Source organism: Eulemur rufifrons, chromosome 30 (assembly GCF_041146395.1).
Source record: "Eulemur rufifrons isolate Redbay chromosome 30, OSU_ERuf_1, whole genome shotgun sequence".
Classification (NCBI taxonomy): Eukaryota; Metazoa; Chordata; class Mammalia; order Primates; family Lemuridae; genus Eulemur; species Eulemur rufifrons.
This window is the reverse complement of record NC_091012.1, coordinates 120,098,328-120,112,770: the sequence shown is the minus strand read 5'-3', so window position 1 is coordinate 120,112,770 and position 14,443 is coordinate 120,098,328. Positions and strand designations below refer to the sequence as shown.

Here is a 14,443-nt window from a genome sequence, read left to right as displayed (position 1 = left end):
ACTCTCCTTAGCAAACAAGGCTTGCATCACATCAGCAAGCTCTGATAATAAAAGAGCCAGCCCATCCCAACTTGATTGACCAAATTAGAAACCTATTTGGGATGCAATTATAATGCATGACAAATTAGTGTTCTAATAAATCCTAAAACATATTTCATGGCCAGCACTAGGTAAGGGGCTGCCCAAGTTAAATACAGAAGCATGTACTCTGGAGGGTCAGAATTTTGCTGCTTGGCATAGTTTTATTCTGCACTCTTTATGCAGTGATGGCCAGTGTGGTATGCTAAAATGTTTGAGGACTTGCCTTGCCACCAATTAGCTGAGTGAACATGGAAAGATCCCTTAAGGTCTCCTTTACTGCATTGATCTATGAAAAGATAGATTTGAACTAAATAATTTTAATGTTCTTAATGGGTAACAGTTTCACTAGTTTAGTATTAGGATAATATTAAAGAAAATGAAAACCCCATCCTGTGGTAGGTACACAGAGTACAGTTAAGTGATTCACATAAAGGTTATATACAGAAAACAATTTAGGAATTTTTTTCAGATAGTAATTGACAAAAAGTACGTGAAAGCAAAGAGAATTACCAAGATAAAAGCCTTCTAAGGTAGTGCTTGTGTCTTCAGAGAGAAAGAGACCAGACTTGTCTGGTCAGGATATTGCTGGGAAATAGGTAGCCAAGCAACTGCCTGAAAAGCCACCAAAGGGAGCCTTCTTCAAAGGGATGGGTGCATCGCTGAGATAATCCCTGGTTTAGCCTTTGACAGGCTTGCATTTCAGCATTCAGTTCTGTTTGAGCTATTATGTGCTGACTTCAGCATGGGAGCACTGAAATTGGGGCATGACTACACATTTCATTACTGACTCTGCTCTCCAAAGCCCTGGGAAAATAATGCTTTTATAAAAAAGCTACACTTGCCATCCAATAACAAGAGGTATGCAATAGATAATCAAGTTGTCTTATTAGATTATTCTTTTACAAAACAAAATCTAGGATGAAACATTCCTCAGATGAATAGAGCTATGATTTTTATCAATGAAATAAAACTAACCTAACTGCTAAAATAGTTTACCAATTGGCAAAAGAGCTTGTTAGGCTCTTTTAAAAATGTGACCAGTCACATTTTATAGAAATGACATGGCTATTGTGCTAGAAAAAAATCTGCTTTGGAAAATCAATATTTTTTATTTTAAGAGATTTATACATAAGGACTGTTACTTTAGTATTAACTTAACAAACACCCAAGGAGTCCTAATAGTTAAGTTTATATAATTAAAAGAAGTAGGAATGATATGGGCTAATTTACATATTGTGCCACATTATTTGGTGTTCTGATGAAAATAAGTGATCATTTATTCTTTCAATAAACATCTATTGAGATTCTGCTCAAAGGGATACATATGTGAATGAGGACGCTGCAGTGAAAAGCTTAACTTTAGTGGTGAAATAATAGAATTCCATTAGAATAGACTAATAGACTTGAATAATGATAATCTGTATTAATAAAAACTAATAAATATATAACAATGTATAATATTATATTCCGTAGAACTTGGAGGAATTCTAGAGTTGTTCTAGGTAAGTCAGATGTGTGTCGATCAGATTTGAGAAACAGCAGAATTAAAAGTAGACAGCTAGTAATTGTGCATATGAAAGCTATAGTGGTAGTGGTGATGATGTTGGTGATAATGAGAAGGAAAAGAAGGTGGAGGAGGAGGAAAAGGAAAGGAATATTAGCTAACACTATAGATCTTACCGTGTACTAGATATTTTTCTAAGAGGGTTTGCATATATGGACTGAGTCAACTCTCACAACAATCTTTTGAAGTATGTGCTATTATTTGTCCCATTTTATGGTTAGGGAAACTCAGTGACAAAGAGTTAACCTGCCCGAGGTCACATAGTCAGTAAGTAGATGGTTAGTGTTAAATTCAGAGTACACGCATGAAATGTTAAATGTTCTAGAGAAAGACTAAGAAGTAACAATAGTCTACATCACTCAAATGTGTACAGTGGCCAAATATAAATATATATATATATAATGATATATAGCAATGAGTGGTGACACAATAGCAAACTCACACAGAATAACAAGGAGTGGTGGGCACGATAGCAAACTCATGCAGAATAAACTGGATAGCTTACAGCCCATGTAAACATGGGAGGTGGACCCCAGCTGATTGTGGCCCTCTAGAAATGCTGTTCCAATGTTATCAGATTGTCCAAGTTTGGAAAGAAACTGAAATCTGGATTCATAAGTGAAACCTCCAGATTATTAAATATTTGGCAATTAATTAAGATTTCCTAAGATAAAATGTTAGATGGGCTCCAGAGAACACATCAATTACTGAGACTGCTACAGCCCAGGAGCCACCAGTGCACCATTCCGTCATTTTACAGAGGCTTTTACTGACTTTTCTTAAGTTTCTAATAGTCTGAGCTCAGAACAAAATACAGAGTAGTTAAAAGTCACATTTACTCAGTATTAATATTGCCAATAGCTTATTGGGTTGATTTCAGTGCCAAATATTTGTTTTAAGAATAAATGCAGGAACATGTAAGACTCAAAGTTCAGCAACATATTTTCAGTTTGTTGCCTTAGCTTTTATGCTTCAATATTGTGAGCATCCAAAATTTACTCTTATTAACTTCTCATGGGCTGTGACTGTCTCAGTCCATGTCTCTTATACCAGATTATGAAGATCACAGCAAAAAAAGAAAAATATAATTTCCAAAGGATAGATATGAAGGCATGTTAGAAACACATATGACAATATTAAATCCTTTTATCTGGCCATCTCAAGGCAGAATTGCTCATGTTTCTGATAATGCCAGATTCTGTGATGTGTCTCCATGAAGACTTGACATATATATCAGGTATTTTCCTTCCTTGCTTGCTTGCTTCTTCCTCTTTCCCTTCCTTTCTTCCTTTTATCCCCACCAATTTGCTCATATTTTGTGTTTTATGGGTTATGAATGTTATTATCCTTGATCTCTAATCCAACTGTAACTTGATTGTTTGGGCACCAGATGTTACTTTGCAACATAGGGAATTGAAATGTCAATGACATATTGACAAGCTAGAAAATGTCCTGGGTAACGTGTCGAAAGTGGTGAAGAGTCTCGACACCACATCACATGAGGAATACTTAAGTAAGCTAGGGAAAGAGAACTAAAGAATATTTAGGGCAAATATGATAGCTATTCTGAAATATTTAGAAGATTGGCAATAAAAATCTTTAGTATTTAGTTAGTTTGAAAGCTTATTCTGACTTCGAAAACATGGAAGCTATTGGAGGTAGAGTTTAGGTTTTTTTTTTTTATTTCAGCATATTATGGGGGTACAAATGTTTAGGTTATATATATTGATTGCCTTTGCCCTGCCTGAGTAGTCAGAGCTTCAAGCGTGTCCATCCCCCAGATGGTGCATACCACACCTATTAGGTGTCAATATACTGAGTTAAGTTTTAGTAATGAAAATCTCTCTCCATAAAGAGATATACCTAAAAAATGTAGTGGATACCTCCAAAAATAGTTAAGACTGTGGTAGAGATAAAGTTCCTGAATTGTCAGGCAGAAATATTTGACCTCTGAATGTGTGCTGTTTCTCAAGTCTAGAGCGAAACTATCAATGTAAAGTAATGCCATCATTTAAGATGATTTTTATGACATAACAGAGGATAATATTTTATCGACAATAACTACAAACATTAAAGCAGATTACAACATAAATCAGCATCAATAGTGACCTAGTATTTGTTGCTAGATAAGAGTGTGAATAAATGTCACATTCTCTTGTATTGACCTTGTTTTTTCAATAAGTCACTGAACAGCAAACAATTAAACAATGAAACCAATATATCTGGAGAAAAAATTTAAGAAAATATCACAACATTTCCATAACTATTTCCTTCTAGTATATATTTCACACATTATAAAATGATTAGCTATATTAGATGGTCTTCTTTTTAAGTTCAAAAAGTCTTCATAGCACTTTCGCCTTACTTGGATCTTACATTAAGCTATTGAAATGCATGCATATTATATCCAGGCCAGGTATGGTGGCTCACACCTGTAATCCTAGCACTCTGGGAGGCCTAGGCAGGAGGGTTGCTTGAGGTCGGGAGTTTGAAACCAGCCTGAGCAAGAGTGAAACCCCGTGTCTCCCAAAAATAGAAAAAATTATCTTGGTGTGGTGGTGTGCACCTGTAGTCCCAGCTACTCGGGAGGCTGAGGCAGGAGGATCACTGGAACCCAGGAGTTTGAGGTTGCAGTGAGCTACAGTGATGCCACTGCACTCTACCCAGGGTGACAGAGCAAGACTCTGTCTCAAAAAAGAAAAAAGAAAAAGAAATGCATGAACATTATTATCTGTTTTTCAGAACTCTATCTCTGGTAATTGTTTGTCAAATATGTGTTGGAATCACTATTTTAACCCATGTTATCAGAAAGTTGTGGCAATTAAGAAAATCAAACAATTAAGATTATTAAAGAAAAATATTTTTTCTTAAATTCTGAATTATGTGGTTAATATTCACTCTTTGCTTTCACTGTATAGGTCTGGCTTAGCATGAATTACTAATTGACTGGGAGGAAATGTTGACATTTAAGTGGTTCTTGTTGCATGTTTACATTAACAAAATATTAGGCTATTGGCCGGGCGTGGTGGCTCACGCCTGTAATCCTAGCACTCTGGGAGGCCGAGGTGGGCGGATCGTTTGAGCTCAGGAGTTCGAGACCAGCCTGAGCAAGAGCGAGACCCCATCTCTACTAAAAATAGAAAGAAATTATATGGACAGCTAAAAATATATATAGAAAAAATTAGCCGGGCATGGTGGTGCATGCCTGTAGTCCCAGCTACTCGGGAGGCTGAGGCAGGAGGATTGCTTGAGCTCAGGAGTTTGAGGTTGCTGTGAGCTAGGCTGATGCCACGGCACTCACTCTAGCCTGGGCAACAGAGTGAGACTCTGTCTCAAAAAAAAAAAAAAAATATTAGGCTATTGAAGAATATTCTAATAATTGTCTTCAGAAGAAGTAGAATTTTAAATAACTGCCAACTAACACATAGTGCTTTGCAAATGACGTGGAAAAGAATTCCCAAACAATCACATTTAATGCAACAGAGAATTATAGAATATCCTTATGAAGAAAATAATATAGACTGCATTATAATCTCGGTCTGTGGCCCTGAAAATTTTAGTCGCTACTGTTATTCTCTACAGACTTAAGCATGTCATGCTTCACTGTTCACCAATTGTCAAGGAAAAATATTTGTTCCATGGAGAAAATGAGAGCAGTCTTACCTGTAAGCAAATTGATATTGATGCCTGTTGTCCTAGAAATGCACTTGTACTTTATTAATGTTCATATGTGGATCATTTTGCTTTACTGGTGATTTTTTTCAGGTTATTCTGCAGGGCGTAGAGAGCAGTAAAGAGGTAGAAAAAAACACTGCTGGATTTAGAGTACACATACCTTGAATTACTCAAAAGTGTATTTTCCCTCAGCTTTATTGAGATATAATTGACTAAAAATGTATACATTTATGGTGATGATTTGATATACATATAGATTGTGAAATGATTATCACAATTGAGCTGACAAACATATCCAGCACCTTACATTGTTTGTTTGTTTGTTTGCTGGTGTGGACACTTAATATCTGCCTTTTTAGCAGATTTCAAGTATACAATATAGTTTTATTAACTATAGTCACCATGCTCTATGTTAGATATCAAGAATTTATTCATCTTATAACAATATTTCTACCGTTTGATCTTTCATTCTCTTCTTTCAGCTTGTTTTTTTATGTTTTTTCTTTTGCTTTTTGTTATAAATTATATGGTTCATGTTCATTCTTCTCTTTTGTTTTGCTCTATAGATCTGGCTTGGGGAAAATGTGGAGATGTTGGTCAAAAGTATATTTTAATTTCAGTTTGAAATTTTTCCCTCTAGTTTCTTTATGGTCATCATTAGTTTTTCTACTTGAAAGTAGATAAATGTGAATGTGTGTGTGTGTGTGTGTGTGTATACACATACATGTGAAGGATACTTTTCCGCATTCCCTATTTTGTTCAAAGTTGATAGTGTACTGCTGTGCTGGAATATGAGAGGAAACACATCTGATTCAGGTCAGCATGCTCAAAACAAATTGTGTGGCTTCATTTCCTGAGGTCTTTTTCTTATTCATTTCATCTTGGAGAGATGAAAGCCTTTGTATGGCTTAAATTTGGAGGCTAGGTGTCAACAGGACCAGTCACTATGAAAGTGCAATTGTAATTCAGTAGCCTGCAGGTGATCTCAACACTACTGCAGTCTATAATATTCTGGGGTGCATATCTCAAGCTCTTTATTTCTGTTTCTTTCCTGCACCTATTTCAGCTTTTTCACTGTTCGATAATACCTTCTATTTATCAGTAAAATAGATGTTTTGAAACATGATATTCTTCAAGCTAGTTTGAAATTTTAAAAAGTAGGGAAATTTGTTAAACAGATATGTATTTTAAATTTCTATACATTTTCTGTATATTTTCTTTGCCTGCCCCTCTCTATTATAGATTATTTAAAATCCCTCCCCCCAATCATATCCATAGGAAGAAAGCATTTCAAGTAGGAGAAGCTTGTTACGTGCTTTTTTATAAAGTTCAAACTGAGAGGAACACCTTTACATTTAATTAATGAGAATTCAACTGCTTAAAAGTTTGATGACTTTTGAAACTTATATAGTCTGATTCCATCTCTAGGAAGGAAAAAAAAATATTTTGGTTTCATTAAAGCAAAAATGACCAAAAACGTTGACCACACATTTGCTATTAAAGATAACCATATTTAATTTAACCGAAATGGGTTTTTCACCGAGTCTAAATGACCTGCAGCATTATAGAATTGGCTGCCATTCTTTCAGTCAGAATCCAGGCTTTGGAAAGCCAGAACTCTCCTGTACAGCTAGTACAAAGATTGTGCTTAGGGTTTAAATAACATGAAAAGAGTAAGGTGGAAAATTAGAATATGTTGAAGGTTGAAAGATTTGATCCTGTGACTTTTACATAACTCAGGAAGGAAATAACCCAATTCCTCTCCACATTTAGTGGAAAAGCAAGTCAAAACCACAGAGGCTGAGAACTTTCTCTACATGGATTTTCAAACGATTTATATAAAGATGTTGGAGAAATTCACAAAGACCTGGATAATGTTGGAAAATCTTATGTTTTGAAGATAGGACAGAGCTGCCTGATACAACAATGCCATCTATCGGCTTCCAAGGAATGGCACTGACCACAGCTAGTTTGAAGTGTCTTAAAAAGGGACAGGTTAGCAGTTTGGAATATGTAAATATAAACTCATTAAAGGATCAGATGCTATTTTTCAAGTGCCTTACTCTTGAATATGGAACTCTACATGAATACACCATACACATATAAACATAACGCACATCAATATGCTCAGCCATATCCTCAGCAATCCTCTCTTTGATGCTAGAAGATGAGCTTTTCTTATCATCATATCATTACAGTAGCTGGGCTTTGTCTTTGTGTGGACTAGTAGGTGTTGTGCAGGAGAATACGTTTTTATCAGAACAGACAGCACTCTCTTTCTTCAACATGCTATTCATGTCTTATTCCCTCCTCCCCCGATCTTGATAGTTACTGTGATTTTTAAACAGACTCAGAAAAATCATACAGGACTGGGGCTTCTCTTGGTTGAGCTGAATCCATTCTACTTTCAGATATTAGAACCCAAAGTGTGATAATTTTTGGCTGCTTTGATGAAAGAATAAAACATTTGATCGTGACTGTCTTAGTTTCTTTGTTTGCCTTTAAAGTTCATTAAAAGATGTGTCCTGTGAAAATCAGTTGTAAAAATATGCGATCATTTGAAGTTTGAGAGTCTAGATTTAAAAATAAATACATGTCTAATATTTCCATGTAGTTCATAAAATATACAGGGAGTACACGTATTATTTCAAATAGCATTATGTGGCTCAGAATTGCAATAACCTAAACAATGAAGGCATCAAAATTGTCCACCACAAATGGAGCTAGAAGTTAATGAAACAATAGTTCCCAAACCCTTTGTTCTTAAATATTGAGAAAATGAAAAAGAATAAGGATCTTGACATGTAGTAAATTGGGAGGAATTTTTCCCTGATTTCCTCAAAGATGGCCAAAAATGTAAAATAAAATAATTGGTTCAAGAAATTCTTATATTTAATTTTTAGGTTCATGGCTGCACATGCATAGTATATTTTTGAACAATCATTGAAAATAGAAAATCTATACTAAAAAGTAACATTTTTGTTTAGCTTCCTTCTCATTTTCATCAATTTGATGACTTGCTTTAATTCTTGGGGTTTCTAGGTGGCACTTCAACTGAGTGCTACTGATTAGTACTCTGGCTAATTAATTGTCAAATGGTAATTATTGCTATGCAACATAAGTGTTTACTTGAGGATAATAAAGACTACGTCTTTCTTATTTAAAACATTTATATTAATAAGACTCCATTCAAACAAACACATTTATTTGAATACTGTGGCTCTTTTGAAAGAAGAATCAAGTTATAAAATAAGAACCTATTGTATTGTTTCCACTGCTTGAGTAAAAACATAAAATAACACATTGTTCCACAAACTTAAGTGCTTCAAGCACCACCTTGTCTATGTCTGCCATGTCTGATTACTACCTGTGCTTTATGTACTTAATATCTTTACTTAAGTCATCTCAGTTTTTGCTGAAATATATTTTACAAGGAAATTTATATTACTTCCATAAATGAAAAATGCTAGAATATCTATAAATAGTAGGCTATCATTTTAAATAATTTTTAAAAATCATATTATTGTTTTTATTAATATAAGTAAAGCATTATTATACCTATTTTATTTACCAAAAATGAAATAACATTTTCAGGAAAAAAATTTGACTGTATTTCATCAACCAGCAATAATGGCATGTTTGGCTCCGTTCAAGTTGAAGGAAGTTTCTTGGCTAACAGAAAGTTTCCATTTTTTATTCTAATGCTACCTAGCAGTAAGTGTAGGAAAAGGTACACACCATTTAACTAATTCTGATAATGTTGGACACTGAGATCAATCCTAGACAACATGCTATAAATGATTTTAGTTTAGCAAACTTTTGTGTCAAGCTTTTGTGTCAAGGGGCCATCTGAAGCATCTATCCTTAATGTGCTGCCATGATGCTTAGAAGATACTTACAAACAAATTATATCAGATTTTTTAGCCATCTCTTCATATATTGTAAATAAAGTCTTTCAATGAATCCATAACGAGGTCAATCAGGCAATCTTGGATGTCAGCACTTGTTGGTGAGTTGAAAATATGAATTATAGGAAAACATGTTCCCAGGATGCTGGCTGGGATAATGTATTAATAGAAAGACTGCCTTATATAAGGGAACATTTATTATATGTCAGGTACTATGCTAAAATGTTATATTAATTATCATCTCATTTAACCCTCCCTACAAACATCCTAGGTAAGTACAATTATTACTCCCATTTTGTAGCTAGTCAACCAAGGAAAAGTGACTTGACTAGTCTCTTAAGCTAAACTGACTGCCTGGGTGAGAAATGACAAGGTATTGGACATTACAGCTCTGCCTCATATCCAAAGGACCTGGTCTCTGGCTCCAGGTTTGGTGTATGGGACCTTCCCAGGAACCAGAATGCAGGTTAACCCAAGCCTGCAGAATCATTCCCAGGTATCCACCCAACCCTTCTTGTCCAGCCCTTCCCTAGAAACCAGAGCCTGACCAAGACTGTGTAAATGGACCTCAGATGGCCACTGTGGAACCGGAAACCACACCTACTCCTAATCCCCCACCTACACAATAAGAGAAAGCAGAATCTAATCATAAGGTTGCTAACCCAGAACACTATATTAAACATCCTATACAAAACAGATGGGCACTCTGTTTTTTTAAAAAATGATAAAAAGAAAGCTTGCCAAGCAAAACTTTGATCTCTGAGTTTGATACTGTTGAAGACTTTTGAGCTCTGTACAAACTATATTCAGTTGTCTAATAATTTAATGCCTAGCTGTAACTACTCACTTTTTTAAGGATGGTGTTGACCCTATGTGGGAAGATGAGAAAAACAAATGGTGAAGATGATGGCTAATTACATTGAACAAATGGGGAAGATGATGGCTAATTACATTGAACAAAAAGTGGAGATGAAGTGACCTTGATCGCTTTTGGCTAGAGACACTGCTGTGCCTTATTGGAGAATCTTTTGGTGACTACAGTGATGATGTATGTGGAGCTGTTGTTAACGTTAGAGCTAAAGATGATAAGATAGCAATATAGACTACTGAGTATGAAAACAGAGAAGCTATTACACATATAGAGAGGGAATACAAGGAAAAGTTAGGGCTTCCTCCAAAGACAGTGATTGGTTATCAGTCTCATGCAGACACAGCTACTAAGAACAGCTCCACTACTAAAAATAGGTTTGTTGTTTAAGAAGATACCTTCTGAGTATTCTCATAGGAGACTGCGTCAAGCAAACCAGATTAGGGAGCTGACTAAAGCCTTTTCACAAGTAGAGTGGACTGCATTTAAATTTGATTTCCATCTAAATGTTGCTAAGATATAAGTGAAGTCTCATTTACCTTTGTCTTGTACTTCTGTGTTCATATGCTTTTTTTTTTTTTTAATTTTGGCTAGAGTGTCCATTATCCCAATCAAAGAAGTACAGTACACATAGTCCCCAGAATCCATAAATGTGTTCCTGGCCCACTCTGTAATAGTTTAGCAGAATTGCCATGACAAACACATTTTTACCCATCCACAGTATTCAGAAAACAACTTGTATTTCTATGCCTTGCAGGAAAAATGTTCTGTTTATATTCCATTGTATGCAGGAGCATATTTTGCTGGTTTGAAAGAATATGATGCATACAGTTTTCTAGCAATTTTCTTTGTTTCTTTTTACAGCATTGTCTTTGCTCTACTCTTGCTGATGGCTGCTAGATTTTAATTTATTTATTTCCCTACTTGATAACATTAGTGACTCTGATTTCAGTTTTTCATTTGTTTTGCTTTTGTTTTTCTTTCCCCCCCCCATATAACATTGTTGAAGGATCCAGAATATGTGTAAAAAATGTATAAATATGATTATGAAGAACCAGGGAAAGAAACATTTATTTCTCTTTGATTTGCTTATTGTTTACCCCTACCTGGTCAAATCTCTACCACCCCGTCCTCACAACCTAAGCACCTATAGTTTAGTTTGGCTACCCTTCAAAAATGATTTCTTGTACGATGAGTATGCATACCCCACCTTGGGGACACTGACCATTAAAACCAGTTGCAAATTTACAAATCTTTTGGTAAATGTTTGATTTCGATATAAATTTATAATAGCTATTTTACATATTTTTGTGTATATATGCCCATTTTAAAATAAGATGGAAATGAGTTCTCTGAAAATATTAGAATGTGTAATGCACTTCTGAAATGTACAATGATTGCCTTTTAATTCAGTATTGCATTATGATGTCATTGGGTGATTTTTTAGTTGTATCTTAGTGGTATCTTTAAAACTTCTAGAACTTTTTGTTTTACTTAAGAGAAGCTCCTATGCGTTTAAGAAATTTTAGAAAATATACTTTAGAAAAACAATAAAATCGCTACCAATCTCACTGCCTAGAGTTAACCACTTTTAAGATTTTTGTGTATATCTTTCTCCATTTACATTGATTTTTAATTTCAGTTAAATGAGAATTCCATTTCTTTTTTATAGCTTTTGCTTTAAAGGAGCAATTTCTTTTACCTTAGTTGAGAATTTCACATTCATGTATCTTAAAGTCTTTCTTTTTTATGGATCATATTATTCTTTTATTCTTAGTAAAGATGAAGTATTCTTACTTCCCCAAGAAGGTATGGAAATCATATATTTTGATAAAATATGATGCTATTTTCCATGCAAATGAAGACATGTTTTCCTTTATTTCTTTGCTTTTGTAGAGTTATCATTTCTCTTACCCTACATATTAGAAAGGTGCTGGTTTTTCCTTCTTGCTAGCTTCTCTGGAACAGTTAGAGTCATGGTAAAGAAGGCAATTCTCACCATATCACTCATTTCATGGTAGTCTTTGCAAGTCCAGAGGCCTTCTCTTAGTAGTTTTGCATTGCTCCAATTCAGTAGCTTTCAGAATAGCCTGGGTACCCAAATTACTTTTATATTTAGCATTTTAAAAACTGAAAATGTTCAAGCTTCACCTCAAATACAGTCCACAAGATATTCCTGAGGCTTCAGGGCTGAGGACCCCTTGCTTAAAGACAGCCCACTAACCTATGTTGTATCATAGTGCCTGGTACATGGTAAGCTCAATGAATATATACATTTTAAATTAATGGTATTCTGGCAAGATTTATCCATTTGTAGCATGTACAGTATTGTTGTTTGGTGAATCTAATCTTTTGTACAGAAATAAATTAGATATCTCTCATGATTTTCTCAAGGAATAATGGTACTTTTCAAAAGAATTAGTTTTATACTGTGAGCTTTCCTGATGTAATTTGAATTCGTGGCAATACTGCATTTGCCATCTTTTAAAATATGTTTTGAGAAGGCTACATAGACATAAGAAGTTAAGAGGCATGTTTTGTATTTTTGCTAGTACCTTGAAGGGAATTTTTGTTTTGTCTTTAATGTCAATACAAATAAAACTTAAAAGTCCTGGACATATCTTGTAAAAGTTTGGTTGTTTATTTGGAAAGTATATGCTTCAAGCACCTTGTTCATACCACTTCAAAATGAGATTGATTGATAAGTACAAAATTTAACTCTCTTACATTTAAAGGAGTATCAACATTGACTTTTTAATTGTTCTTGATAATCACTGTGAACATTTTTAGGACTCACATGAAAAATAGTTAAGTTTATTTGAACTTATGTCAAACAATACTTATTAATATACTGCTCAGTGTAAGTACTGTGCAAAAAACAGTTCTGTGGTTGTTTTATCTAACTATGCCCTGGTGAGGGACTTTTTTAAGAGTTAGAAAGAAATGAAACAGTTTAATGAAACAGGTTCAAATGTGGCCATTGTTCTTAGAATCCAATTGCTTCAGTAAGTCTTCTACCTGGAAAAGAATATTGGTGCAACCAATATAGCTGTAAAATTAATCTATGTATATTAATGCAAATATAATTTTATCATAGATATGCCAACCCAAACAGAATCTAGTTTTCATCTAATTTGTTTTTCAAACACTGGCCAACTTCTGGGGTGAAAATACCTATAATGTAAGGTCAGTTGTCAATTATAAAAAACATTGTTTGGATGGAAACTCAGAGTATTCACCCACTGTGGTTATTATTTGTGCTTATACAATGACATTTGATCAGCTTATCTCTTAATAATATATTCAAGTCCTAGCATTTAATTCAAAATATGCCTTCCTTGAAATAAAGACTTCCTTAAAGAAAGTAAATGATTTGAACTAGAAAAACATGTAATAAATGTGAAATTATATATACATATATATATGTGTGTGTGTATGTATATATACATATGAGAAAGATTTTCAAGGTATTAATGCTAAAAGAGATTCACTGAAGTGGCCTTTACATGAGCTTCAGGCCTAAGAATTTAGTAAAAAGTGTGTGCTTTGGTCGTCTCAGAATTATTTGACATCATTCAGAGATCATGTAGAAAAGTTTCCCAGGGTGAGAAAGATTCAACCCTAGGCTAATATTGGCTCTGCCAAAAATTAAAAAAAAAAAAAAAAACTTTAAAAAAATGAAAGGACATATGTAGGACACACCTTTTCATTCTGATATCCGTGTCAGGAGGATTCAGTGGAACATAAATCTGAAACAATTCCTTTAAGCTATAAACTTAGTCACTAAGCTCATCCTCAAGTCAAACATTGATATGTTAATTTATGGAATCAGGAAGTCAGTAATATACTTTATAACTTCCTCCTAAGTCTGAGAAAATATTGGAACACCTACACTTCAACTATCATTTCGCTTTTACTAAATATCATAAACATGTCATAGAAACAGAAGAAGAATAGAAAATCAAACTGGTAATCCTGCCCTGCCTGCCAAACTTTTGTATTATTGTATTTGCTTTTGTTGTTTTTACATTTACTTTAAAAGTTCTTTCATAAGGTCATAAACCCATAGGAATTTTAGATGGATTCTTGGAATTCCAAGGGAAAAAAAAAGAATATCTCATTCATATGCTCTTGTAACTATTGACACATTTGAGTGCCTTAAATACATGCACGCACAAGACGAGGTCTCTTTTCTAAAAGTGCAGAGCAAGTACTGAAGCTTCTCCATTTGGGAACAGCAGGGAAAATAATTATTATGAAGGCCATTTGTTCATATTCCCAAAGTATCCAAGGAGTTGTTTAAGCTTTTAGCCCCTTACGCATTTTCATTTTCATCAAATATAAATA

General features: G+C 34.3%; 1 protein-coding gene and 1 pseudogene across 1 annotated transcript in view; both read left to right on the top strand.

The window, feature by feature from the left end:
• IL1RAPL1 (interleukin 1 receptor accessory protein like 1) overlaps positions 1-14,443 on the top strand; it is a 1,283,297-nt gene that overhangs the window by 489,032 nt on the left and 779,822 nt on the right. The window lies entirely within an intron of this gene.
• On the top strand, positions 9,801-10,486 carry LOC138378533 (eukaryotic translation initiation factor 4E pseudogene; annotated as a pseudogene).